Source organism: Cavia porcellus, unplaced genomic scaffold, assembly GCF_034190915.1.
Source record: "Cavia porcellus strain 051 isolate PalLab524CR breed Dunkin Hartley unplaced genomic scaffold, mCavPor4.1 scaffold_3, whole genome shotgun sequence".
In the NCBI taxonomy this organism is placed as follows: domain Eukaryota; kingdom Metazoa; phylum Chordata; class Mammalia; order Rodentia; family Caviidae; genus Cavia; species Cavia porcellus.
Window position 1 is genome coordinate 118,160,773 of NW_026947486.1, and position 27,578 is coordinate 118,188,350.

Here is a 27,578-nt window from a genome sequence, read left to right on the forward strand (position 1 = left end):
TGACCACTTTTCAGAAACTGTGAATGTTACGGGCCACTCAGGTTTCCACAGGTCAGGTTCTGCTCAATGCTGACCGAATTGAAGGAAGCCGTGTATTTTGGTAAAAGGGAAGAAGGGATTTCTTTGAAGCTTGCTGTGAGCTGTGGGAAGCTGAACATCCTGGCCTTCAGGAAGCCACTTGTCTGTAAAGGGACAAAAAAGTTAACTTTTAAAGTTCCACTTTGCTGTGCCAGTTACACCGAGTGCCTTTATGTTCAGTTATAGACCAGTGGTCAGCACCACCATACCTCCAAATTTAAGAAGAGAAAAGCAGTAGAGAGAGAAGCCACTGAAGACAGTCGGATGATGGAGTTGCCTCTCCTCAATCCTTCCTGCAGCACCCAGGGATTTGCATTGTCCCTCTGTGCCACAAAAATATGCTCGTAGGCATCCCAGTTTAGGGCTCAGCCTAACATTGGCTTCCTCTGTCTTACATGTCTCCATCATCTGTTATGTATCCCATTTTCTCTCTCTGGATTTCTAGGACATCTGTTTCATCTAAGTATATCATTTGAAGAACAGGTCTCATGAGAACAGAGGTTACTGTGTGACAGTGTAGCTCAGTGAGAAGTGCAGTGAGTCGGAGTTGAGATTTCGTTCTGCTCCCAGATCTAATATTTCTGTGCCCTGGGCCAAATCATTATGTCTTTGTCATCCCCAGTTTTCATATCTGTAAAATCCAGTCTTTCTCGCTTTGATATGCTGATTGATTGTGACATTGAATATGAGGGTGCTTCCAGAATTAACACATGCTGTAAATGCCAGGTACTTTTACTGTACATTTGAGTGTCTAAATGTACCATTGTTCTGTTCTGCAGGAACTCTGCTGTACAAATCAATCCTATCAGAATTCGGCGAACCAAGAGCCGGATGAGGACAAGTCTGTGGGGACTTATAGGTAAGAGACAGTGCTGTTATGAGTAAAGGAAAACTAGAGTACATTTTTGCTAAGTAAAACTAAAACATGGAGAAGAACATCTGCAAGTATTTTCCCCATCAAAGTGAAAAAAGAAAACAGTCCAGATGACCGGGCTGCTACTCAGACCACACGTTTCTACTTAATGTAATTCTTATTCTTCCAGGAGAATATGAACGCAAGTGATTTGACTTTTTATGTAAAAAGCAGAAAAACAGTAAATAGCAAATTTAGTTGATATAAACATTAATGACTTTCAAATTAAGGTAACCCATTTAAAGTAGTACTTACTATTTTCTTGAAAGTGAAGGTACTATTTAAAGAATAGAAGCCATTGGCTTACTAGTTCAAGTGGGAAAAATGAACATGCATTCCTAACCTACAGGAAATACGGGCCAGCTTGCCAGTTCTCACTCAGCCCCTGTTATATATCTGTTTAACCATCCTCCAAGGGTCTCTGCAATATGTGAATTCTTTATAACACTATTTCAATATTTAGCACTCGCCAAACTTACTCATAGTCTGTGTGTGTGTGGTAAGCAAAGGTAGCAAAATTGCTTTTCAGTGTATGTGTGCTGGCAAGTGAATAATACCATGAAACATTAAACGTGTGCTCCATGCCTGTAGTACTTAGTGAGAGAGATTGCTTAGGACTGAAGGTGTGCTAGCGTGGGCTCTGCAGGTGACAGGGTGTGGTCGCTGTTACTGTTTAGAGGGGAGAGGAGCTAAGGAGCCAGGGTTGGTGAAGGACTGAATGCTACAGGAAGTGGCCGAGAGAGGCAGATACAGTCTCCCCCTTCTGGCAGGGGTATCTGCGGGTGTTTGGCTGTGAAGTAGGCTCTGTAGCTACACACAGAGCCGAGGGAGGAGGAGAAGCGCTCAAGGCAGCTGGCTGCTAGCACCCACTTCGCTGGGTTAAGAAAGGATGGTGGACGTACAGTGGCACCAGTGGAAAGATGATGGCATGTACCAGTGTGTGCCCCCACCTTTTCTTAAAGAATCTAAAAGTTCTTGTACTGATTTTTATCATGATTGTGCATTCTGATCATATTTAAATTTTTACTTGTATTAGTCTAGGTTTGCAGTACCTAATAATCACTGTCCTCGTGGGGAGTCGGTGCGTGTGCAGGACACGTCTCCATTCTCTTTTCCTCCACTTCTCCATTCCCTCCATCTCTTGGGGCCCCTTCTTATTCACAAAAGTTCTATCTCTGAGTTTCCTATTACTCATCTTTTATTTTGCTATCAATACTTTGGTTTCTCATGTAAAAGACACCGTGTAACCTCCTGTGTCCGATTTATTTCACTCAGCGTGATGGTCTTGAGGGACATCCATCTTCCTGCAAGTGACTCACATTTATCCTAATGCAGGGCAATACTATGTATGAGCCCCACATTTCGTTTTTCCAGTCATCTATTGGTGGAAATTTAGGCCGAGATTCCATCCTTAAGATTTCCAACCCACTCAAGTCTCTAAATGCTCTTCACCACCTGCAGCTCAGAACACGGACTTCAGTAGACTTCCCGGGTTTGCCCATTTCCTCCAAGAAGTCTTGTACTTTATCAGAAGACCTTTTGTTGAATTGTGCAGGGAAGAAGAAAGCTACAAAATAGAATATATTTTAGTTACCTGAACTGAAAAGACACTGTTCTATCAGGAGAGTTGCTGATATACAAGAACCACATGCCTATATCTCTTGCTTAGGCCTCTGTGATTTGACACATCTTTGCATGAAATCTAAAGCACATTCATTCAGTAAGTTTGAGTAGCAACCTGTGTGTAAAAAGATTGGCATAGCTTTGTAGCCAGTATCCACATAATGAGAGTTCATAGGGCAGGCACTGGTATTGTATTTTAGAGTTTAATTGAATGAAAAATATTCTGATGCAGAAGGAAGTCAGGTGTGACACCCGTGATGTTGATTTTTTGGTCTGCGTAAGAAAAAGCATTTGCTGAAAGCTTGAATTGTATTCTTTCTCACCTTATTTCTCTAGTCCTAGGTACTTGGGAGGATAATTCCAGCTGATTAAGTGTGAGGATCAGATAATATAAGGACATCAGATCTATATGTTCTATAAAATATTATGCAAAGGCAAGTTATTAGGAAGTTCTTTTAAATATGAACTGATTATATTTTAAAACTATGCTAATATTTAAAAATTTTCGGATGTGATATATATATATATATATATATATATATATATATATATATATACCAGTTCCCCAGAATGAATGACATTACCATGTATTGCAAACACATTAGTACATTTTTAAAAAACTATGCTAAATTCTTTTGGATCAATAAAAACATTATTAAGTATAAAAGATTACATGTAAACAGAAGATAGTCATGATCTGAAATCTGTGTCTGGTAATTGTGCTATTCCTCTTACTTTTCCATTAATTTAAGGCAGTTCATTTTTCTGCCTAAAGCAGAACATTTTAAACTTCCATTCGTAGGAGGGGGACTGTAGCTGTAGCGGTTAGGGCCTGAGGTAATGGTGCCGCAGTGCAGGGCATGTATCACTGAAAGCTCCTGAGAAGTTCGGCACCACTTACCTAAGTTAGTCCGTGAGAAGTGTCCATCGTCTGCTGACTGTGGGCCCCGAGCTGGGCGTTTCACCCTGCGGAGCCTGGGCTGCACTGCTGCCCAGCAAGGAGATGTGGACCCGCAGGCTTGTGCTTAGCAGTGACAAATAAGGAGTTGGAGCCAGCCTCGCACTTTTCCTTTACTTTTTCATATTAGTATGTGCAGGGGCTGATCCTTCCAAAAGTCAGACTTGGAAAGGCATAGGTAGAAGAAAGGAGAGAGTCTCGGGGAGGTTCCTACGTTTTATATTTGATTTTGTTTATAGGAGTCCAGGGTAATCCATATTCCATCTTTAGTTACTGACAAATTATTCTCATCGCCTAAAAGCATAAAATCATCAGACTATTAGAGTGAAGATCGATAATAGCTATTTATTAATACTTTCTGGAGAGCTCTCTGTAAGGGTTTATACTCGAAACTCATTGAAATCACTGAGTAGTTAACACGTTAATGGAAACAACAAAGTTTAGAAAAATCTAGGACAAAATATCAAAAGTACTAGCTAACCTATTTTATAGGAGGTGACTTTGAAAGGATACAGTGGAAGCTGCCTGGTCCATTCAGACAGGTAAAACTGGTTTTCTCCCTCACAGTGGTCATTTGTGACCCTGTAATCAAGATTATCAGGCTTTCACTGCAGGCGCCTAAAGAAGCAGAACAAGATGGAACTCGTTTCTTTTGTAACCGAATGGTCTTTGCCTTGTCTTTTTCTTTGTGCCTTACTGTCCTCAGCTTCATTATTTTCGTTTTGCTTTTTTACTTTTCATTTGCATTTGGCAGGACAGCGGTATTTCTCTTCCTTACCTGTGACTCATAATTGGTCAAATTTTCCCAAGTACTGTTTCCTTTTTCTGCCTTTTCTCTTCTCTTCCTTTTTTTCTCTTTTCCTATCGTCTCCATTTTTCTCTCCCTGCCAACCCTCTGGCTATGTGTGTGTGTACGTGTGTTTGTACAGTTTGTTATGGGGCATGTAGACATCCTATCTTGTCTTAAATACTTCTGTGCATTATTTCTAAACAAAGGTATTCTATTTTATGGTCCCTATAGGTCCATTTTTGATCTGTCTTGTGGCCTTTCACTGTTCTTCTTCATTACACTTCCTATAGCTTTTAACACACTGCTATCTCTGGGCTGATTGCTGCTTGTTGTGACTCTCCATGAAGCTGCAAACTTCTACTGCACTGTGTGCTCAGTGGTCAGCGCTGAGGCTTTCCTCTTAGAATTTGCTTTCTGGTATGAGTAAACAAGAGACTTCGGCAATAATATCAGCTACCATTCTGCAGAATGCCATTGAGCTCTTTAGCCATCTCTGCCCTATTATGTCTCTCCTCTCAGGACTCTGCATCCTTGACTCTTGCTTAGTGTCCCACAGCCAGTCACGTGCCCCCTGTCCAGAGTCTCAGGCTCCCCAATTGCTTTCTCATTTCCTTCTGACATTTTCGCTTTTCACCCAAGAGTCTTAGGGTTTCTAGAGAATCAAAAGCTCCCACAACTCTGGGAGACTGAGACAGGAGGGTTGCCTAGTGTGGGCAACTTAGTGAGACCCTGTCTCAAAAAAAGAAAAAAATTCTGAGCATGTAGCCCAATGCAAAGGCCTTAGGTTCAGTCTCCAGTACCAGGAAGAAAAAAGCTCCATGAGGACAGGATCTAAATCAGCCAAGTTACAAATTCAGCTTGTGTTTCCTTCAGTAGAGGGACTAACTCATTTTGTTGCATTAACTGTTTCTGATTTCTAGTATAGGGCCAGGTGGTTAGCCATGTGTCTGACTTACCACTAGAAATTGACAGGGCTGATACAAGTGCAGAAGAGAAAAGAAGACCATATTCAAAGCCACCGCACGTTTACACAGCCAGTAGTGTTTTCACAAACAACAAAGACATAACAATTTTATTATTATTATTTTAAGATATGCAAGGTCTTGACTGGTCTCTGTTGCTTTATTTCTCCAACTGGTTTGATTACAGTCCTATAAAAATGACAAAAAAATCATATGCAATGTGATTGTAGAGGCAAATCAAAAGCCAAGTGTGGTGGCTCACACCTGTAATCCCAGTATTTAGGAGGCTGAGGCAGGAGGATCATTGCAAGTTCAAGACCAGCTACACATCCCAAGCCCAGCCCAAACTGCATAGGGAGATTCTGTTTCAAAAAGACAAAAAAAGCATATCAAGATACTAAATAAAACATGGCTGTTCTGCAAAACTTTACTACAAATGTCTATAGCAGGCCAGGCCTTCTGAAGCTGCTTGCTATGCTTATTAAACAGGAGCTGACCGTGCTGTATTTGATGAAGTAAACATGTTGTGTTCCTTTCATTCAAGTGCTGTGTCAGGGAAATCGTTTTGACTGCGCAATGAACAAGTTTAATTCATGAAACAGCTTCAACATGGGAAAGCAGTATGTGATAATACAACTGTGTATGAACAAACTGGAATATGAAAATAAATGCCATACCTAGTGAATGGTAAAATGCCCACTGAACCAGCTGTTCGAGTCCTTCAAAGGGACTCTGTTCTTTTCTAGTGGGAGATGCATCTCTGTGGAACACGCCATCCTCGGGGGCATGGCCTGGCTTGAGTGGGTTGGTGCCTGGCTGGACCACAGCATGTTTTCTCTGTATCTTGCCACACAGTGCTGGTATTAGTATAGTGCTTTGTAGGATTTACAGGTTTCTACTGGAGTGAATGTCTCACAAACACGTGATGGGAATTGTGCAGCCTTGACATTAGTTCTGCCTGGGAATGTATTTAGTGTTAGTAGCCGGCACCCATGCTGGGATCCAAGGATGTCCAGGTGACTCACCGGCCAACGTTACGTCACTTCCTGTATGCTTGAGAAGTGGGCAGAACATACCATACTGAGCAGACTGTTTCATATTTCCACTTTGTTCAGATGTTAATACCAGCATTTTTTTAAGATGATAAAACCTTGAAATTTTTTGCTTAGCTATGGCCTGCCATATTTCCATAGAAATAGAGTTCTGTTGACTTGGTGTGTTTGTTTTCTCTTCATTCTTTGGTATCAGGGCAGTGATTGTCACAGGTTACCTATCCTTGGAGAAGCTAGAGACATCAAACTGAGGTTTCCACCATGTTGATGATCCACTTTTATGAGAACTATGAATATTGTGCATTTATTGTTTTTTTATTCTGGTGAGAAAATACCAAGGGGTGTTTTTCCTTTACTGAGGTGTTCGTAGAAAACTCAAGAAACACACATAAAGATGTGCAAAATGGCCCTTTAGTGAAGAGTGTTTTTTAATATTAAATGGATGGACTGTGGTTTTGGTGGAAATTTTCCCATATGGATTTCATGCTTTGTAAAACATATGAGAGTTGGAGCATTCAAGTTTTGTTTCTTTTTAGTTGTATGTGAGTAGCAGTTTGAAACAAGTCTATTACCATGTGTGCCCTGAAAACAAGAATTTCACTGTCTTAGCTAGATGATAAAATTAATTACCCGCCAGGCAGTTTTAACAGGAACTCCCTATTCCAAAGAGTTGAAACTCAGCATTTGCTTAAAGTCTTTATTTTCTGATGTGTAGTCTTGACTAATTTGTGTGATGTGGACTCAGTTATGTATCACCTTCAGATGTACCCACGTACATTTTAGAAATAAATACATAGGTGGTAAAATTTACACATATACGTGTTAACCCGCATGAGGAATATGATTTTTAAAGCTATAAGAATCTACATCTATAGGTTGAGCAAAACGCTGAAATTGAAGGATGCCTGTCATTGGTCCATTTTGCTGACTGACCGTGTGTTGCCAGACAGCTACAGCCAGAGAACCATAATGGGTATGGTGCTCAGAGCAGAAATTAGACCAAGGAGTCAGTGATTTCCCAAGCTGTTTTGTTCACTTTCTGCCTATATCCCAGTCCTAGCCTATACCACAGGTGCTTGCATACATAAATTACTCTACTGGAGAGGACTTCCCAATTTGTATAACAAACCCCCTCCCTTCATATCTGAGTGAAACACAAACGTGGGTTCTATCTTAGTTACTTTTCTTGTTGATGAAGCAAAATACCCAACATCTAAAGTTAAAGGAGGAAAGGTTTATTTTGCTCACAGTCTGCAGAGGTTTCAGTGCATAGTCAGCTGGCTCCAAGGGAGGGTGGTGTGGCAGAGGGATATCACATAGGAGAAACAGTCCATAGCAAACCGGGATAGGAAGAAGGTACCAAGTAGCAAGCAAGTGATTAGAGACAAGCAGAGACCCTCGGTCTTTCCTTTATATTGTATCCAAGTTACCTGCTCTTAGGGCAAATAGCACTCACACCTGGATGGTGCACCATTAATCCTATCCAGAACTTTCCCAAACCAAACAGTGGCCTCATTTAGCAATCACAGATGTACTGTCCCCTGGCCACAGCTGTCTGATGACAATGCAGTCACCTCTGAAAAGCCCCACTTATGACTGCATGTGGCTTTGGGGAACATCTGGACACAAACCATAACAGGTTCTCCCTCTGCAAGGTACTTTTGTTCACTAAACATGATCTCTTAAGCCAGAAGAAAATTTCCTGAAATAGTTGCTCAAAAAATGTTTCCATATTCAGAAACCATAACGGTAGCAAATGGGATTCGTTGTTCCTTTCTTGAAGGGAAAATGTGATCCGACAAACTTCAGAGCCATCATGAGCCTTCCCAAGCCAGGCCAGTTGGGCACTCTGCAGTGACATCCTGAATTACCCATTAGCCACTGTCATTAAAGGAAGAGAGGCCAGTCTTCTGGTTTTGTTTCTTCAAATTTGGAGCTGTTTATAATTTTTCATTTGAGAGAAGTCATAGCCAATGTAAGATGAATTCACCAGAAGTAAATTTTTGGGAAAGCTTCCTGCCAAATGAACAATGTATTCAGTGGCTGAATGACCAAAAATCAATTCATGCAAAACTAATTCATCAGATGATTAATTTATGGAACTAATTCGATTTATTGATTCATCAAAAACAGTTGGGCTGTTCATTTTTAATATATTCTGGGAGTTGGCAAACATTTTAGACTTTGCTACAGAAGATCTCAGTGGCATATTTTGGGGATGTTTTTGCAACCTTTTAAAAAAGAAAAAAATTCCTGCCTTGCAAATAAATAGGCTGCTGCTGTTTTTGCTCAAAGACCATAATTGGGATCCCTTCTATATTTAATGTATTAAGTACCTTTTCATACAAATATTATTCTTGATTCTATGCAATTACTGCATTCCAAGTTATAGTCAGAGAATATATCATTGTCATCAGCCTTTATAGGAATGTTTAATTTGTCAAAAGTTAAAAATTACAACATGGTTTATCATTCTTATAAATAGAAACAGAATTTCTGGACTTTGTAGGGATATTTTAGTTTATGAATCCTAATTAGCTTAAGAATACATTTTCTATTTCCTATTTTTTTCCTTCAGATTTTATCCCCAATGCCACCAAAGACTCATTTGCCAAAATTACTATTTTCCTCCCAGTTTATCTTTGAGCTTGGATAAAGTCTAGTGATTTGTAATACCTTGAAAGATCTTTTTTTTTAAACCAGCATTTGAAGATACGTAGAATACTTGTCCTGGCAAGTTTTTGTATTAGCATCTTAAGCAAGGCTCCACGGCTCTGTCCTCTGGCTCCCTATTATGGCAGCTAGACGGAGTGGGAGGAGAGAGGAAGCCTGCTGGTGGGAGATGCACCAAGGCACAGCCAGGACGCTGGCCCTGCGGTTGGACTGGGGGGGAAGCTGGGGTCCCTGACAGAGGAAGCTGGGGAGCCAGACAAGTGTCTAAAGACCCCAGGTGTCTCAAATCCTTGCTCTCTAATCATTTTCTTAAGTTGAGCCAATCTAGCATACTGTAAAATTTACAGATAGTTTGAAGAAACAGTTTTTTGGTGAAACAGTATATTTGGCCAATTATGTATTCTGATTTTTTTTTGTCATTCAGCCAACTGATCTTCTGTAGGTTGCTTTTTGGCAAATCTGATGCTAGGAGAATGACTTTTGGTGAGTTCATTTGCTCCGATCCTACAAGCCAAGGGTTTCCAAAAGCTGAGCCAAAAAGAAGGAGCCAAAAGTGAATACAGTTTGCACCTTTTCTGGAAAGAATGGGGAGCATACCAGTGTGCACAAATTTTCTTGGCTGACAGATGGTAGCTCACACTCCTGCTATGCATGATGCTTGTGAGATGCCTTGTGATATGACTGTAAACAAATGGAATTGATTTTGACATGAATTACTGATTTCAAGGACATAAACACTCTGATAATAAAAAGACAGCATATGGAACCTGTGGCATGGCAGTATCAAGACATTTATGGCTGGGGTAAAGCATACCTAGAGATGACTCAATTTCTGCTACTCTGGTGCTACTCAATTTCTGCTACCCTGGTGACAGAGTATTGCCCTTGCTGGCATTTGGAGTTTGCAGACTGCTTCATGTTCTGGCCTTGCCATTTATTAACTATGGCCTTACATGATGTTCACCTTGAGATGCTTTATTTCCTTTTTTTAAACTGTAAGTTATGCATGTCACTAGAACATGTGCCATTGTGTTGTGTTATTGCAGGACTGAGAATGGTGTGATGTGTAAGAGATCCACTGTGCGGTTGGAACGCAGTCAGTGATGATCTCTCCCCTGTCAAAAGTGAGACTGGCTATTGTCCAGTAGTAGGGTTAGTTAGCAGTTGTCTTACGAGGGTGTCCTAATAGAGGTGACAATGAAATACTTCACGACAACGATTTCTTCAGTTGATCAAAGTGATACCCATTGCCTGTCTGCCTTTTGATATGGTTTCTAAAATGAATTTTTCCATCTTTGAACTCTCTAAGTCTATTAAGGTGGCACTATTTCAATGATTTGCTTAGATAAAGTGCTACATTGGAGTATTTAAAAGGGAGGCTTTTGTTGTAGGAAAGACCAGGCTTTGTACATCCATCTAGGGGAGATTCACAAGTGTGCATTGTGTGCAGGGACCCGTAGCCACAGAACACGGTCTTCCTCTTCACCTTCCATCCCAAAGGCAGGGATTGGCCTGAGTGATCTACAGCGGTAGCAGTTTTTCTCAGGAGAAACTCTCTCATTGTGATTATGAGTTACAGTACCCACACTCTTGAACCCCAGTCTGCTTGTCTTAGTGCTTGGGGATTCTGCCACTTGGTGCTAGACAGAGAGAAGTTGCAGCAGGCAGATCTCATTTTTGAGGAACACATTTTCCAAGAAAGAGAAATTAAAATCACAGGAGTACAATTGTAAAGCGAATTATAGTATGATACTTCCTAAACTGTTTCTGTGAGTAAAGTAGCAATTGGGATGGAGTGATCAGAGGCACGAGGGCTAATGAGGGGTGTGATAGGGTCACGTTTGTAGGGGACTCTACAGACTTCAACACGCTTTTTCTTTACAATTTTAAGAAACTGAATTTTTATTTTTTGCACATAAAGTTTTAAAAAGTATTTTTTTTCTGGTTCTACTGACAAGTGACTGAACAATTGTAAACATTTAAAGGGTTCGTGATCCCAATCTGTCCACTTTCCATGGTACCCCTGAAATACTAGAGACAGTGGTGAGGTTAGGACAAACCATTCAGTGGGAATCCTCTCCCAGCAGCCCTGGGCCTGGGCTGGGACTCGTTAAGAAATAGGGGGCTTGCCTCGCAGGAACTTGGGTTTCCTCTCCAGCACCACAGGGGGGAGTGTGGTTCTGAAGGTGTATCAGTTTACTTCTCAAGGATGGCTAAGATGCAGTTAAACCTGAAGGAAAGAAAAATTCCCAATACGTGACGCAGGAGTTTACATTTTAAGTTGGGGGCCACAGTAGTGGACTTCCTGTGCAAGCTGGTTGACAAAGCCTGAATGAGGAAGCTTCAATTTTAGCTGTAAGAAACTAGCTAAACCTAGTCTTCCATTCATAACCATCATTTAAGATTAGCTCATCGCATTTGTGTGAGGAGAGACATTTAGGGCTGTGCTTGTAATGTCATGTGTTTCCTGCCTCTCCTCTGCCTCAGCTTAGTTCATCCTCCACTTACCACAACAGGACAGTGTCCGGTGTCTTTTTCATATGTACAGTTTCCTTTACACAGCAAGTAAAAGCGCATGATTTGCTGAGCAAAGAACAACTTTACATTACAGTAAATCCGCAGTGTTGAGTACTTTACCACTGACTATCAAACCTTGGAGAAAAATTACTCTGGAAATACCAAGGGCAGAGTTTAAGTGGAGTGTTTGGAGATATTAGCTAAGGAGACAGAGGTACTTTTCTTTGCAGAATTCAAATGCGGTTTTATTTTCTTTTTTAATGTAACTACACCTAGCAAAGCTTCTGCTGCAAACCTTCTGCTGCACATCGTTATCCCAAACCCAAATTCACTACTTTTGTGCATAGACTGCTTAGGTGTGAAATACTCCCTACCATTTTTTCCAAACATGTACGTGCTTATTTGCAAGTTTTATACTCTCAATCAATCATCTGGCAACCACTGTCTTACACAGCAGCATGCAAGTGTCAGTTCACTAGAATGCTTAGCAAACATTCATTCATTTGTATCATTAATACTTAGGTGGCTAGAACTGGACGTAAAACACGGTTGTTTCACAGTGTGTCACTGTCAGAGCCAGCACTCTGTCCAGTGAGGGTGGAGATGGAAGTGATGACAGACTCTGCCTCACCCACTGGCCACATGCAGCACTGAAGCACGTGAAATGTAGCTGTTGTATCCTAAGAACGAAATTTTAATTTTTATTTCATTCTTATTACCTTAAATTTGGATGCAACCTGTTGACAACACAGCAGTACATTGTTTACGTCAGGTATAAAGATACTTACTATTTACAGGCCAGTGTGAATGCATTAGATTATTTTTGAGGAACAGGCAAAGTTCTCAGCTTGCCCTTGTCCTTCAAAATAATTTTGTCAAGTTGAGCAACTTTGAGGTGAAAGATGTGCAAACCTTTCGACTGAACTGACTGCCGTGGCAAATACCCACCAAGTACATAATGAGCACTCTACATTGTGCTAACTGCTTGAGACACGCGAGATTCAAGGCACATTCATGGCCTTCAAGAAATCCACCATGCAGAAAAGGTGGACAGAAATAACGAACTTTTATGCAAGGCAGAAGACAATTGAGAAAGAATCAGAGATGACTCCCGGGTCCCAGTCCTCAGTCTCTGGGTAGAAGGTGGCAGTATTCATAAAGCAAGGCGACTCTGGCGAAGGAGTATGGACCGCAGTGAGTTGAGGTGTCAGGTTCCTGTCCTGAAAGGAGCTGAATGTCAGGGTCCGCAGCACAGGGCCATGTCTTGAGATGGACATGTGGGAGTGGCCCTTGTTGAAGCCAGGGCTACCACATGGCCCAGCAAAGTGACAATGTGAAGAAGGACCTGAAAGTCAAGAATAACCTTGAGACTTTTAGCAGACTTTATCTGGTGAGAAAACATTCTGTTTAACTAAACCGCATTATGCATGTAGGCAGAGATCGAGAAACAATCTAAAATATATAAACAATGATCTCGTTAGGGATTTTATTTAAATAATGCATGCATTTACTCTATGTCCAGGTTACTTAACGCTGAAAACTAAAACAGTAAGAAATACATATAGACATGTTATGGTACAATTATACACAAATATGACTGAAATAACTCATTAACAGGCTATTTTGTGCTGTGGAAATCAACACTACCAAATAGGGTGTGCTTGGAACACTCAAAATTTCCAAGTCCTTAAATTTTCTAATATTAGAAATAAATGACACACATAAAATAGTTTTTGTCTGAGTCCTGTAACATAGAAAATAGGCCACGGGTTTAGTAAGCATTTTTGAAATGTGTAACAGTTCAGTGAATCTATTAATTTAACTTTGCTTAGTGAACTCAGAGAGGATCTCACAGATATCATTTTGTCATTGTCTTGCTCCTGCAGATCTTATTTTTTATAGCACATTTATCAGCAGACTCTGCTTTTTTATTCTGTAGCTTGTCAAGGCTTTTCACTCTTTGGCTTCTGAAAGAAAAACTCTGGTGAGGGAGAGGAGCCGGGACTGGAACCCACTTGCTGGGCAAGTTCTCTACCACTGAGCCACATCCAAGGCTGTTAAGAGAAATTCTTGGACACACGGCTTGAAAAAACTACTTTCAATATTTAAAATAAGATGCTCGTGTATTTGTATTCTCTCTCCTTCTTCTCCTCTTCCCCTCCCCCATCTGTCTTTCAGTTTCTCTTTGATGGACGAAAAGCATTCAGATTCCAGTGTGCTGTGTAGCTACATTCTCACCTGGGGCACCAGGATTCTAATTTTCATAGAAATGAATTGTTAATGAGCCCAAGAATGGAGTTTCTCTAATTACAGGAAGCAGAATTAATTTTATCCTGAAGGCAATTTTTGTAATTGCAGTTGATTTAAAAATGGAGAAAGAGCATTTGCTCATATACATTGGCTTTAAAAAAAAAATACTTGCTTTGCTCACCGCTGTTAAAATACGGCATTGAAACTGGTGGCAAACTTCATTGTAATGAGAGTCCAGATGATTGACTTGGTAGAAATTCATGCAGGAGAATCAACATCTCAGAATTGATGTTTTATGTACTGGAAAAAAATAAATATTTTTATTTGTGCATCGCTTTTATTGTGTGACAGAAAATGTCGATTGAAATGGCTCCTGAGACATACTTACCCTGCCTTTTCCCCTTGTTTCTAGAAACGTCTTGGAAAGAACCTCCAGAGATGTTGCTGCTGCTGCTGCGGCTGCTGCCATCAGTGCCAACACCGTTTCCTTTCATGTATGTACACTGAAAGCCATAGACTAAAACTGGCTGATGCTTGCAAAGTGGATGATGTAGCTAATGTGTGTTGCCAATGTAGAAAGGTCTTAATTTCATGAAGTAGCTCTCATGAGCAGGATACCACAGTTGCCATTTGGTAGACATTCCTGATTGGGAGCCAGTAATTACCATGCTTAGAATGGTCCCTGCAGTAACTTCACAAAAGACAGTAAGTCCTATCCCAGACATAGCTGAAGGTTTGCTTGCTGTGTGCGTGTATTTTATAAGGAACGTGCACTGGCCTGGCTGGTGTACTCTAGTACAGCTCAGTTAGTAGGGCCATCAGGTGGCATTCCCTGAGCACAGGCAGTACCCAGGCTCTAATTTGCCTAGGCTGTCCCTTTCCTTTCCGTGTGGCATTCAATGCAGTGTCTGTTTCTTCATCCTCCAAAGTTAGCAGAGTAGATCCTTCAGGGATATACATCATGAAATCTGAAACCTGGGTCTATCCTCAGTGGTCAGAGGGCTTCCTGCCAGTCATTCACTGGCTTAGGTTTGTAAGCCTCAATTCTGGGAGGGAAAAATCCCACTTGAAGAAGAGGGGTATAACAGGATGGAAGACGCGGCACAGAAGGCATTACTGAGTCAAAAAGTGGCAAGGTGGCCTTCCCCTTGCATGCCACTTCATGGGTGCAAGGATCACAGCTGATCGGCAGCTCGCCACAGTGGTAGCAGTGCTACAGAGAGCAATGACTCCAGAGACTTCAGAAGACAGGGGTTTGATTCCCTTGGTTTGCTCATCTGTAGAATGGAGATGGTAATAATACTACATCACAGGGGTGGAGTGATGCTCAAAGGCATCACATCCGTGTATCATCTGTATTTCTGGCATAGAATGAAGCCTCTGGCCGTCTTGTTAACATACCCAGCATCATGAACAAGGCCCGGCACACTGCAGGCACTTGTAAATATAACGTGCATGAAGGAGCATTCCATGTTTATGCACATTGCTTTTTTCATTTAAATCCTCACATGTGCAGTGTGGGGCTTTCAGTGGCACTGTGGCCCTCAGGAGTCCACGTGGCCTGTCTGAGAGCATTTGTGTGTTTCTGGATCAGTCTTTTTAGTGTTTAAAATCTCTTGGTACATGGAGAATCTGTGAGCATGTTTTAAACAGGGAAACACTGATTTTTATATTGCATATTCCAATATTCGATCATTTAACAAAGTACTTCTATGAAAACAGTGGGCTTCTGAACTGAGAGTGCATCTCTGTGGTGGTGTGTGTGCTTAGCTTCCACAAGACCTTCAGTTTCATCCTCAGTACCACACACAGGCAAGCACACACACATATGCGCGTGCATACACAGCTTTCTTCCTCCTGAAGAATTATTTTTGCTTGACACAACAGTTTGTGAGATGAGAGAGATCAGGAAAAGATCCCAAGTCAGAAATTTAGCTAAAATACACAGAGTGAGGTTGATGACAGTTAGACATTGTTGGTTTAGTCCATTAGTGGATTTAAAAGACAAATCAATGGAAACTCCAGAATTACACACAAGGGTGGAATAAAGAGGAAGGATAAAATAAATAGAAATTTACCTTTGAAAACTCCATTCAATCTAAAAAGGTAAACGTTGGGTGCAGAGAAAATATTTGAATAATTACCAGAGATTGTCCACATCTGATGAAAGCTACAACCCAGCAGTCCAAGAATTTCAACCAAGTACAAGCAGAAGAAACACAGAAAACACAGAAAATATTTATGACAGAAGAACTAGAGAATGGCCAGGACTTCTTACTGGTCAGTCACTGGCTTAGGTTTGTAAGTCCCACAATGACCTTGTGAGACATTTTCATTTCAGTTTTGCAGGTCATGAGTCTTGGACTTCTATTGAATAACTGGCCCAGAGTCACACAGTAAATTGTAAATTGCAGAACCAGAATTCAAATCCGTATCCGGCAGATCCCAATATTCATGCTTATCACTACCCAGTGAAGGAAGAATCTGCTTTCAGAGCTATTTTTGACATTGCTTTAGTTTTTGTCATATCATAATTTTGTGTATTTGAACATCTTGAATGTATTTATTTTGAAAACAAATTCTGGTTCATTTTAGGTGGGTCAAGGTGGATTCATCAGTTAACAAAATAGTGAAAATTTCTTACTCTAGAATATCTTACATTCTAGCAGTAGCAAAGACAATAAACAAGATCAACAATTGAGTTGAAGAAAGTATGTATTAGAAAATGTAAGAGCTATTGGAAAAATAGAGCAAGATGAAGAGGACCTAGAGTGACAGGTGGGGTGTATAGTAAATCCGATTGATTCTCAACCCAACAAAGTGAGTCTTATGTAGTATACCTGGAAATCTTATACAGTGCACCTGAGAATAAGTTGAGTACTTACTGGACACAGGTTTGGCTTATATTCTGAATGAATGTGCAACAGAAGAATGACAGAATGTGAGTTATTTAGTCAAAGAGTCGCTGTGTTGACCATAGACTTTGGGAAGGAAGCCAAGAATGGAAGCCAGCAGAGCAGGTTGGAAGCAAGCTCCCAAATCGAAATGGTGCTTGCCTGGACCACAGTCGGGACAGTGGAGATTGTGCATAGTGATCACATTCTAGATACGTGCAGAAGGAAGAGTTTTTTAGAGTTTTGATGAAGGATATGAGGAGAAAATTTAGGGATGACTTTAAGGTGCTTAACTCCATCAGCTGGCAGGGCAAACACCCCAGTGAATGTGTAACACTGAACTGGAGATTTGAATTTGATAATTATCAATATGGATTGTCCTATAGCTGTAAGCTCGGAAGAGGTCACCAAGGCAGACAGTGACAAAGACAGAGGTGTGAGTCAGGGAGCACACCTGAAGTTGGGAGGTGAGTGAAAGAGGGTTGAATGAGGAGGCTGACTAGTGAGGTGTGAGGTTAGGCTGGTAAGGACGGTGTTTCAAAGGAGGAGGGAGGGGAGGACCCTGCAGAATCTGTCGATAGGTTGAGTAGGTGAACAAAAGAGAAGTGACTGTAAGTGTAGGACCTGGAAGTCACCGTGAAGCTTGTAGAGGTGAGGAGTTTGGGTGGAGTGTGAAGGCAGGCAGGGAGATAATGTCTCAACTGGGGTGGGGCCAAGAAAGGATGGCAGAGTTGGTGGCCAAGTGTAGAAATTCTTTTTAGAAGTTCTGTTGTAATGAGTATCACATGTGGGCTAGCAGATGGAAGATGGATGGGACACAGAGAAGATTTTTAAGCTCAGCATATTTTAAAATTTCTATCACATTTTATCCAGCAATTCACCCATGTCTGTTTAACCTATCATTCAATTACGAGCCCAATGTCCCCTCACCTCCGAAACAGTAAAATGCAAGGATCTTTTGAGAGTAAGCGACCACAGGCTTTCATTTCCAGTTCACATAAGCAGCAGCTATCCGAGCCTGTGATTGAAATCTCCCTTATGCCGAGCCTCAAAAGTCGTGCTGCTTTTGTGGCCCTTAGCACGCATACTGTTGATGGAGAGAGTTACAGAAGAAAAGGGAATCCAAAATGCCTCTCAAAATTGAAAGGGCACGTTGCTGAGTCAACATCCACGTATGTAAATTCCTATTGACAACCATCCAGGAAACAAGGAACTATTGATTAAATCGATAGGTAGCTATGATAAGGAGTGGAAGGAAGACAGGTTCTGTCCTATCTCAACAAGTAGCACCCCATCAGATTAGCCATTTAAATCCAAGATTGGACATCTCTAGAAACATACCATTAAAGAGTACAAAACACTGTGCCCGTGGGACACTGAAGTCATGCAGCCTCCTGGAGTTTAGCTTGGATGTGACTCCAGCAAGCAGATCCCTTGTAGGAAAATCACCATGGATCCATGTCTCAAACTGATTCAACAGAACACAGTGCAACAAAATAATTTGACAGAGATGTAGTAAAATAGTTCACTGCTAAGCCAAGTACCTGAGTTTCATATGAACGGTGGTCCACAGATTGCTAAAACAACCCAGTTGTTATGGAAAAGGAACTCGGTCACTGAGCAAGGATGGCATCTCCAGTTTACCGTGGTTCCCTTATAAATGTTTGATTTTATCATGGTGTGAAAGTGATAAACATTCCTAAAAGTAGTCCTTTTAATTTTCAGTTTGAGTTCTTTCCTGGGCTAGAGACATACTACCGTTACATGCAATATTCAGTGCTGGGCATGGTCATGAGGGTAAAATAAACACTTTACAGAGAAGCTGGGGTGCCCAGAAGGGTAACTATATTAAGTGCATTTTCCACTTAGAATGACGCGGTCACATCCGGTACAGTCACATAGCTATCTTACTAAACCTGTTTTGAAACTTTTTCACTGTTATTTATATCTTTTTTCTTTAAAATAACAATAAATTAATGATTTTTAAAAAATCGAATTTGAGGAGCATCTTTGTTTGGTTTAAAGCAGCAAAAGGTGTAATTGAAAGTGGCCAGGCTTAGGGCAAAGAGCACCAAGCATAACATCAGTGGATTCTCTCTCTCCCTGAATCCTAACTTTCCGTACAGCCTTGCCTTTAGAAGTGCTCAGGAAGTGATTAGCCTCTCTGCTGCTATAATACAGTAATTTTACTAATAATGTTTCCCATACCAGCTGCCTAAAACCCACGGAGGGCTCTGTGGCAGCTCCTGGCTGCCCATCCATTGCTCTAGCCCTAGGCTGCTGGACCTCAGGCAGAATGGTCCTGTCAGCCGTGATGTTGTCCCCAGCACCTGTCCCGCTCCTCCATGAACCAGCGGGTTTGGGGCAAATGATAGCAGTGGAAGGTGAGGGGACCGCCAGTGTTCACTGTGACCAGGACAGCTTCCACCAGCTTCACCAAAAGGTAGACTTATTCCAGGGCTTTTGATCTAAACCCTTTAAAGACATGTGCGCTTTCTGTACACACATATACTGTGTTCCTGTTCTTGAATTTGGTGATGTATACCATCTTGAATCTATAAACTCTACTTGCTTTTGTCTTCTAGCAATATTCTTGGGGAACATGTTTGATGATTTTTGTTAGGTTTTCAGTTGGGTTTTTTGTACTGTTGTTGTTTGTATTGCTTTTTTGGAGATAGGGTCTTGCTAAATAGGCTGGGCTGGCCTCGAACTCACAGTGATCTTCCTGCCTCAGCCTCCAGAGAGTTGGAATGACGGGTACGCACAGCTAGGTTTTTATTTGATTGGAGTAGCGTTAGAGATCATGATGTAAAACATGTCAGAATTCATGTTCTGTGTTTTCTTTTGTTTTTCTACCTCCAAACAAATTTTTTTCTTTTGGAAATTCATAGGATCCAGCACAACCAATAAGATCTGAGAAGTGTGAGCTACGAGAAATTGATACAGCTGACTCGGAAATATCCAACTCGTCTGACACCAGCATATCATCCTCGGAAGCTGTATCAGATTCATTAAGTAAGTGGCTTGAAGCATTTCATTGGGGTTATCAAAAGCAAAATGGTGACTTCCAGGGCCGTTACTATTCTCAAGTGAAGATAATGCTCTGTTTCTAATACTGTGAAATCATAGGAGTGAACTCCAACTTCATTTTTTGTACATTTTTTGAGATAATGATTTGAATGCAAAAAATCCGAATATATCTCATCCTGGGTTCAAGTGCTTGGAAGTGGTACTGTTCTCTTTGATTTAGTTTTAATCTTCCGAAGATGGGGAGTGGATCTCATTCTTTTCCAAATTCACGCAGCCTTTTCTGCTGTGACACTGGTGGCATTCCAAAGAAACCTCTTCTCGTTAGATTTTAATGAAGGAGGAAGGGGAAAGGTACAATTTCAAAAATACTGATATTTCTAAGTAGTCCTCTTACAACTATAATTGCATAAAATTGACAAATCTTAATAGTAAATGTGTAATTCATGCTATAACCCTTAAATAGTTGAATTGCAAATAATTTTGTATCATGGAATCTCCATGTATTGAATTAATGCCTCAGTTTTGATCTTAGATTTTGTTTGCAGTTTTTTTTGATTTTTGTTTTTCACAGGTGTTAAGCACAGTTTTAATGCATCTATGTTTTAAGTACTCAGAGTTAATAGCCCTTCTATTGCTGTCAGTCTCAGAGCTTTGTTCCAGAAAAATTATTTCAAGACAATAGTAGTGGGGAAAACTATGAATTTATAAATGATTCTTAAAATTTATAAGAGCAGTAATTGTTTTGAACCTATTTATCTGGAATTGCTGGTTGATTTCCTGTAGATAATTCTTATTTATTGTTGTTAAACTTACAATGGACAAATTTGTATAACCTAGCCTGATAAAAGTGGGCATAGTAAGATGGCCAGCAACAAATGTCCTGTGTGGTCAGAAACAAGAAGCTCCTGGATTCTTTGCTGCCATTTATAAGGGATGACTGAAATATGCGTGAATATTTAAGTTTTTGAAGTCTATCACAATGACATATTGCCATTAATTCTCCTCAGACTATTTTTCATTCAACATCTTACCATTTGCCACTTGCTGAAGCAGCTGTGGGGTCCTCCCTTGTGTCTTTATGAAATGCAGTCAAAAAATCCAATGAATACTGGTATCAAGGAAGTCCCAGTAGCACAACTAAAGACACAAAAGAGGATGTCCAGAACTGCTTCAGAAAGTGATATTATTTGATTCTGTGTTGATTTGATATCAGAGAATTATAAATATATTATTAAGATGTAAAACTGATTTGGAAAGTGATTGATAGTGAAACACTAGTTAAGTACAAGAGTTTGGACAAGGGTCTTCTACTGGGAGTATCTAAACCACAATTTTCCAAAACACTGTGGTCCCTCAGTTCGCAAACTTAATTCATGTCACTAGTGTGTGGAAGATGGCCCCATTGCTGCTTGTGCAGGGAAGATGGCCAGAGTCCTGTTCAGCACCTGATGCAGAGTTTGAGAATGGAAGAAAAGGTTTGCTGAACACTTCTGTTGAGGAACCACATCATTTGCAAGCAGAAGCATTCATGAACTGAGATAGTACTGTGGCGGAAGGACAGTTTGCTCATGCCCATAGCAGCATAGTAAAGTATGCCATTGTGGGGTGTAAAAAGTCAGTGTGGGGTGTCCAGCTGTTTCTATTTTCTAAACTTCTCATTTTGAAATAATTTCAGACTGAAGGAAAACTCACAGAAATAGTACACATTAAAAATACAAAAAAGAGTGGAAGTTTCCATTTAAGTCACCTTTTATTCAGTGTTCCTCATGTAACATCTTACATAACCAGAGCACAATTTCCCAAAGTAACACACTAACATTGGTCCATGGTATTAACTAAATTTCAGGCTTTATGCAATTTTCACCAGCCTTTTTCTCCCAGAATGCCCCGTTCTTAGCATCCAAGCCAGGATCCCCCACTGCACTTGCACAGCATGTGTCTTTAGTTTCTTTAACTCTCTGACAGGGGCTCAGTCTTTCCTTGTCTTTTGTGATCTTCATATGTTTGAAAAACATGGGCCACAAATTTTAGGGACTGTCTCTCAATTTGGAGTTTCCTGATGCTTTCTTAAAATGAGATGGAGGTAGTGCCTGTCTTAGTTACTTTACTCATTCTGTGACAAAATACCTGATACCCAAAGTTAAAGAGGAAAGGTTTATTTAACTCACAGTTTGTAAAGTTTTCAGTTCATAATTGGCTAACTCCAATGCAGGATGGCTTGGGAGATGGGCATTACAGTGGAGAAACAGTTCATAGCAGGCATAAAATAACAAAGCAATAAGCGTTAATCACAGTGCTTCCTATCCCTTGTATCTCATCCTTGTTACTTAGGGCAAGTAGCATTCACACCCTTAATTCTAGTACCTTTAGTGCTAGCATTGCACCATGAATAAATCCTAGTATCACACAGTCCAGATCCAGTCACCTCTAAAAAGCCCCACCCATGACTCAATGAGGCTTTGAGGGGGACATCTAGACACAAGCCATAACATTCTATCCCATGCCCCCCAAGACTCATGCGTATCCCTTTATACCAAAGGCCTTTAGTCCATCTCCAGGAGTTACCAAAGTGCTAACAGTTTTACCATTGCTAAAAAGTGCAAGACCAAAGTCTGAGATTTAAGGCAGATTCTTATCTGTGAGTTCCTGTACAAAAGAAAGTTAAACACTTTACACAATGGCACAAGATAAACTTTACCATTCCCAAAGGCATGAATAGGGGAATACAAAAGAATGAGATCAAAGTAAGTCCAAAATCCAGCAGGAAAAATACTAAATCTTAAAGTTCCATGTTTGGCATGTGTGGCAAGATGTCAACTCCAGAGGACTTGGGTGTCTCTGTTTCTCCTGAAGGGCCAGTGGCTGTAGCTCCTACTTTTCTTTTGGGCCAGATCTGCTTCCTCCTTGTAGTTTTCCTCAGTTTCCTCCTACTGGCTGCTCCAAATTTCTGGAGTCTCCAGTGTGCCTTTGGCTTCACACTCACAGCTTCACACATTGCCCTCTTAGGGGCACACTGCCTGGCCTCCCAGAACTTGTTCTGAAATCTGGGCAGAACTCTTTCTGACCCCACAACTCTTGTATTCTGTGTGGACCTAAAACTGGCACCACTTGGATAATGTCAGTGTCTGCTGTCAGCTGGAGCAATAGCCAGGCTTCCTTCTCTCTTGTTGTAGAGCTTGAGTGCCTGTGAACCAAATCCTGAGGAATAACTTCACTAAGCCTGCACCATTCTAGAGCGTGTACTCTGGGGGCTCTCTTCTCAAACCAAAGTCTTTTACCTTTGCAACTCTGAAGCTGAAATGACCAGAATCCTGTTGATGATGCCCTCAGGCAGTCTTTTCTATTGCTTTCTTCTGCAATACTTGGCTTTTTCTTGTCTTTCCAGTGACCAACTAGAGTTTCCTTTCTGGCCAAACTAAAAATGTTTTGAATCATTCTGTTGGGCTCTTTGCTCTTGATTCTCAACATAAATTTGGTTAAAAGTTCCCAACAGTAGCCACTGCCTCAAAATTAGACTGCCTTGAAATTTCTTCTGCAAGATTAATTAATCCACCACCTTTAATCTTAATCTTAGGCAAAGTCACTGGACCTCGGCACCAAAGCTTCCTAAATCACATGGTCATGTACAGTCACAGCAATGACTCCACTTCTCTGCTACCAAAGTCCGTATGAGTTACTTTTCTCTTTGAAAAGACAAAATACCTGACATCCAGTGTTAAAGGAGGAAAGGTTTATTTGATTCCCAGTTTTCAGATGTTTCAGTCTGTAATGGGCTGGCTTCCAAGGCAGGGTGGCGTGACAGGCATCACAGAGCACAAACAGTTCATGGTGGGCAGAATGTAGCAAAGCAAGCAAGGGACCAGAGAGGCTTCTTTCTGTCCCTTATAGCATTTCCCTATGAATCAAACCAAGTGTTGTACACTGTAGATCCAGCCGCTTCTAAAAGACTCCGTCCATGACCACACAAGACTCTGGAGTGACATCTAAACACAAGCCATAACAGTTCCTTTGGGAAAGAACAGCACAGCAGTAATATAGCCTCCTTAGTGGTTGGCATGGTCTTCTTACTCCCCAATATGTCAGCTTGATCACTTGACTAAGGAGGTATCTGCTCCATGCCAAGTTAATCTTGTCCCCTTTGTACTCAGTGAAGGTTTAAAGGCTGCTAACTTGACAACATGCACAGATCTTGTTTCTTCTATAGCTCTCCATTTTAGCATAATCAGTAGGACTCGCTCATTGCAATTAGATCTATGACTTCTAAGGCCTATTTCTACTTGCCTTCATTCCTTGTATCATTTTTTACTGGAATCCTGTAAGAAAATATTCCTTCACCCTCTGTCTTCATTTACTCATTCATTTATATCAACATGGATTTGTGCATATCCATCTTTTATTATTTTGCTTGTGCTCCAGTGTCATTACTCTTTTTCCAGACTGATCTTCCTTCATCTGGGGGCTCTTTTTGTTAGACTCCCTTGTCCTATCATCTGGCCTGTATCTTTTCTTCCTCTAGTCAATAAATGGTTCAAGGTCACCAAAATCAACCTGTTTTCTAAGGAACCTTAGGTTGCTTTCTGGAGAACAATAATTGCAAATGAAGGCCTGACTCCCCAGTGTCCTCGTTGCTGCAGGTGTATCATGGCATCTGTCCTCTCCTCAGGGGACAGAGCTAGGAAAAATGTGATGCACTCACCCAAGTGCACACCCCCTCTCTATTTGTTTGTTAAAAATAACAGGAATTTGATGATACCTCCTACTCTCATCCAGTACTACTAGGATTCATTCTAACCTTTTCTTTATGCTTATTTGAAATAGCTATGTTTGATGGTGAGAAATCTATTTCGCATTATCTGCAATATATTTATTGATTATTCAGTTCATAAAATGTATGAAAAGAAGCTTCCCAATTGATAACTCATTCCTTGCAAGAAACAAGTTTATCATCCAGAGCTAGTGTGTGCATGCAGTTGCTTTTATCTTTAGCACCTCCAGACACACCACTGATTTCAGTTCCGTAGTCCTCGCTCTTCTCACTGTGGATGTGTCACTTATTTGTCATGTAGTTAGGTTCATTTGTTGTTTGCACAGTCTTCAGTCTAACCTCCATTTTCCACATCCGGATCAACTGATTTTTAAACCCGTGTGCAGCGCAGGTCACTCTCTAGGATGTGAGGTTCTGTGGGTTTTGACAAAGGCAAAGCATCACGTATCCCCACAGTACCAAAGGCCACAGCACCATCATCCACCAACCCTTCCGTCTCATCCTCAGCACCCAGCCTTTGTTCCTGTCACCTGACAGACATTAATCTATACTTCATCTCTTCGTTTCCTTTCCTAGCATGTCCTATCAGTGGATCTGTACAGTGTCTAGTCTTGTTTTCCAATTCTGAGAACCAGACCCAGAGCCTCACACATTCTGGGCGTGCACAGTACCACTGAGCAGCATCCATCCACAGCGTGGATGTCTCCCCTCTTTGATCTGGCTTCTTTCATTTCACAGAGTGCAATTAAGATTTCATCCGTGCTGCACAAATCAGTGGTTCATTATTTTACTGCTGAGCAGCACTGTACTTTATGAAGGTGCCACTTGTAGGACATCTGGGCTGTTTCCAAACTTAGTATGATTATGAATAAAGCCTCTGTAAGCATTAATGTGGAGACTTTGTGTCAATATGTTTTCATTTTACTTGAGTAAATTCCTGGGGTAGGATTACTGGGTCATATGGGAAAGCTGTATTTAACTTGTTCAGAAATTACTAGACTGTTTTCCAAAATGACTCCACAACTTTTAACATCCTCTACAGTACTTCTCAGGGCTTTAACAGCCAAATCATGCCAGAACACCTCCCTGAGCACTACGTGTACTTCTGAGGAGCTGCATTCTGTTCAGAAGTAGCCTGTGAGTAGGTTAAATCTAGTTTGAATTGAGACTTTTATAGGTAAATAGACGCAACTTGAAACCATACTCATAAGTGAAGTAAATCAGACTCATGTGTAAACACAATATTGTCTCCCTAGTCTAAGGAACTTAAAGAGTAAATAACATCCCAAATCTGCAATAGATACGGTGAAATGGTAAGAAACATCTCAAAGGGGGAAAACAGTTGGGAGCGGGGAAAGGAGAAAAGAAGGACGGGAAAATGAAAAAATATAAATTTGTATGTAGATACACAAGATAACTAAGATAATCATACTATTAATTGTATTAGTTCATGGAAAAGAACAGTTGATGTTCCTACTGTTTGATCACCTTTGAATGCCTCTATTTGGTAATCTGGGCATCTATTCTGAAGATAACAAGCAATAAAACAATCATTGTTAAATTCCTATCATCATGTTTTGAAACCTTACATTGCTATTGTTTTGTTGTTGTTTGTTTCGTTTGGGGGGGGGTTTCTCTCTTTTTTTTTCTCTTTGATCAGTTGGATAGCACCACCAAGACAAATGAATCTTAGAATGAAAAACACTAACACTGGGAGTGGGTTCAGGCACCGGCATAAACTTGGAGATGGGCAGAGGCAAGTTCAAATATGCCCTCTTTTTCTTCATTTTCAAATGTGAATGGCTTTTGAAATACGGTTCTGAATGATTCCTGGTACCTGATGGTCTCACCTCAATGGGAACTGCAGCTGTACTATCTTATCATATATTCTCTTTGATAACACTGGAACTTTTGCTGTCTTAGTTATGAACGCCAATGTGATTTTCTCCTCAGCTACAACCTTTCATGCCTTTGTGAGGGATAGCATGATGGAGCCAAGGATATGCCAGGACCCAGTTGACATAGAGTTTCCACTGGATTCAAGCATTCTAGAAGAATCCCAGGATTTAATGAAATTGGAGATGTCCATGATGCAGGATACCCTGATGGAGCCACTGATGCAGGATGCCCTAATGGAGCCAGTGATGCAGGATGCCTTGATAGAGTCAGTGATGCAGGATGCCTTGATGGAGCCAGTGATGCAGGAGGTAACGATGGAGCCAGGGGTACGAGAAGTCCTGGTGAAGCCAGTGATTCCAGAAGTGCAGATGGAGCCAGTGGTGCCGGAGGACCTGTTCTCCTGTGGTGGGGCTACAAGCACCAGTGCTCAGGTACTTCTGCAGTCTTGTTCCACATGCATGTCCAGGCCTCTAACATTACAAAGCCCCAAAATGACCCTCATATGCCCAATTGTCTTTGCAGAAAGCCTGCTCTTTATTTTTAAGAACCATGTCACTATCTATGGTATAATGAATTTTCACATTCAGTGGAGAATAGGGGGCCCTTGCAAACAGGAAGGTTGGGGTTTCTCTTAAGTGAGTCCAAATCCCTGTTCTCTTCATCATGTAAACCACACAAGGACATTTGTTGCCTTTGAAAAAATTTGACCCAAATAGGATGCTCACCTGCTCTGAAAAGGCACGGTGTTTAGAGCCTCTCTCTCATCTCCTGTGACAGGCTTCTGAGTAACTCAAGGGAAGACAGCTTCAAGCATTAACACCAATACATGGCCCAAAGCCTAATCCCAATGACTGGGTTAAGTCACATCTCCTCTGCCCCTGAGTATGTGTACAGTCACACATTTGGACAGTCATCTTGATGTGAGCACTCTTCAGACCAAGACTGGGAGCTAAGGAAGGGAGTTGATGGTTACTTACATGAAATTGTGTGCATCAGTTACTCAGCCGGAGAGAAGTCACTCCATCTCTGATGCCCAAAGCAGCCTCATCCGATGAAAAAGAACTGAGGACTAGGCAACACTGTTTGCTTTTGGCCCCAGGTGTTTGACCTTGGCAAATTCCTAATCTAATCCTCCATTTGGCTGTGTGTGTGTGTGTGTGTGTGTGTGTGTGCG

General features: G+C 41.1%; 1 long non-coding RNA gene across 1 annotated transcript; it reads left to right on the plus strand.

Moving 5' to 3' along the window:
• Positions 1-855: 855 nt before the first annotated feature.
• Positions 856-26,831, plus strand: LOC134475395 (uncharacterized). The gene is made up of 4 exons (XR_010046496.1): positions 856-937; positions 14,229-14,310; positions 19,602-19,725; positions 26,459-26,831. It is a non-coding gene; the product is annotated as an uncharacterized LOC134475395 (long non-coding RNA).
• The last annotated feature ends 747 nt before the right edge of the window (positions 26,832-27,578 follow it).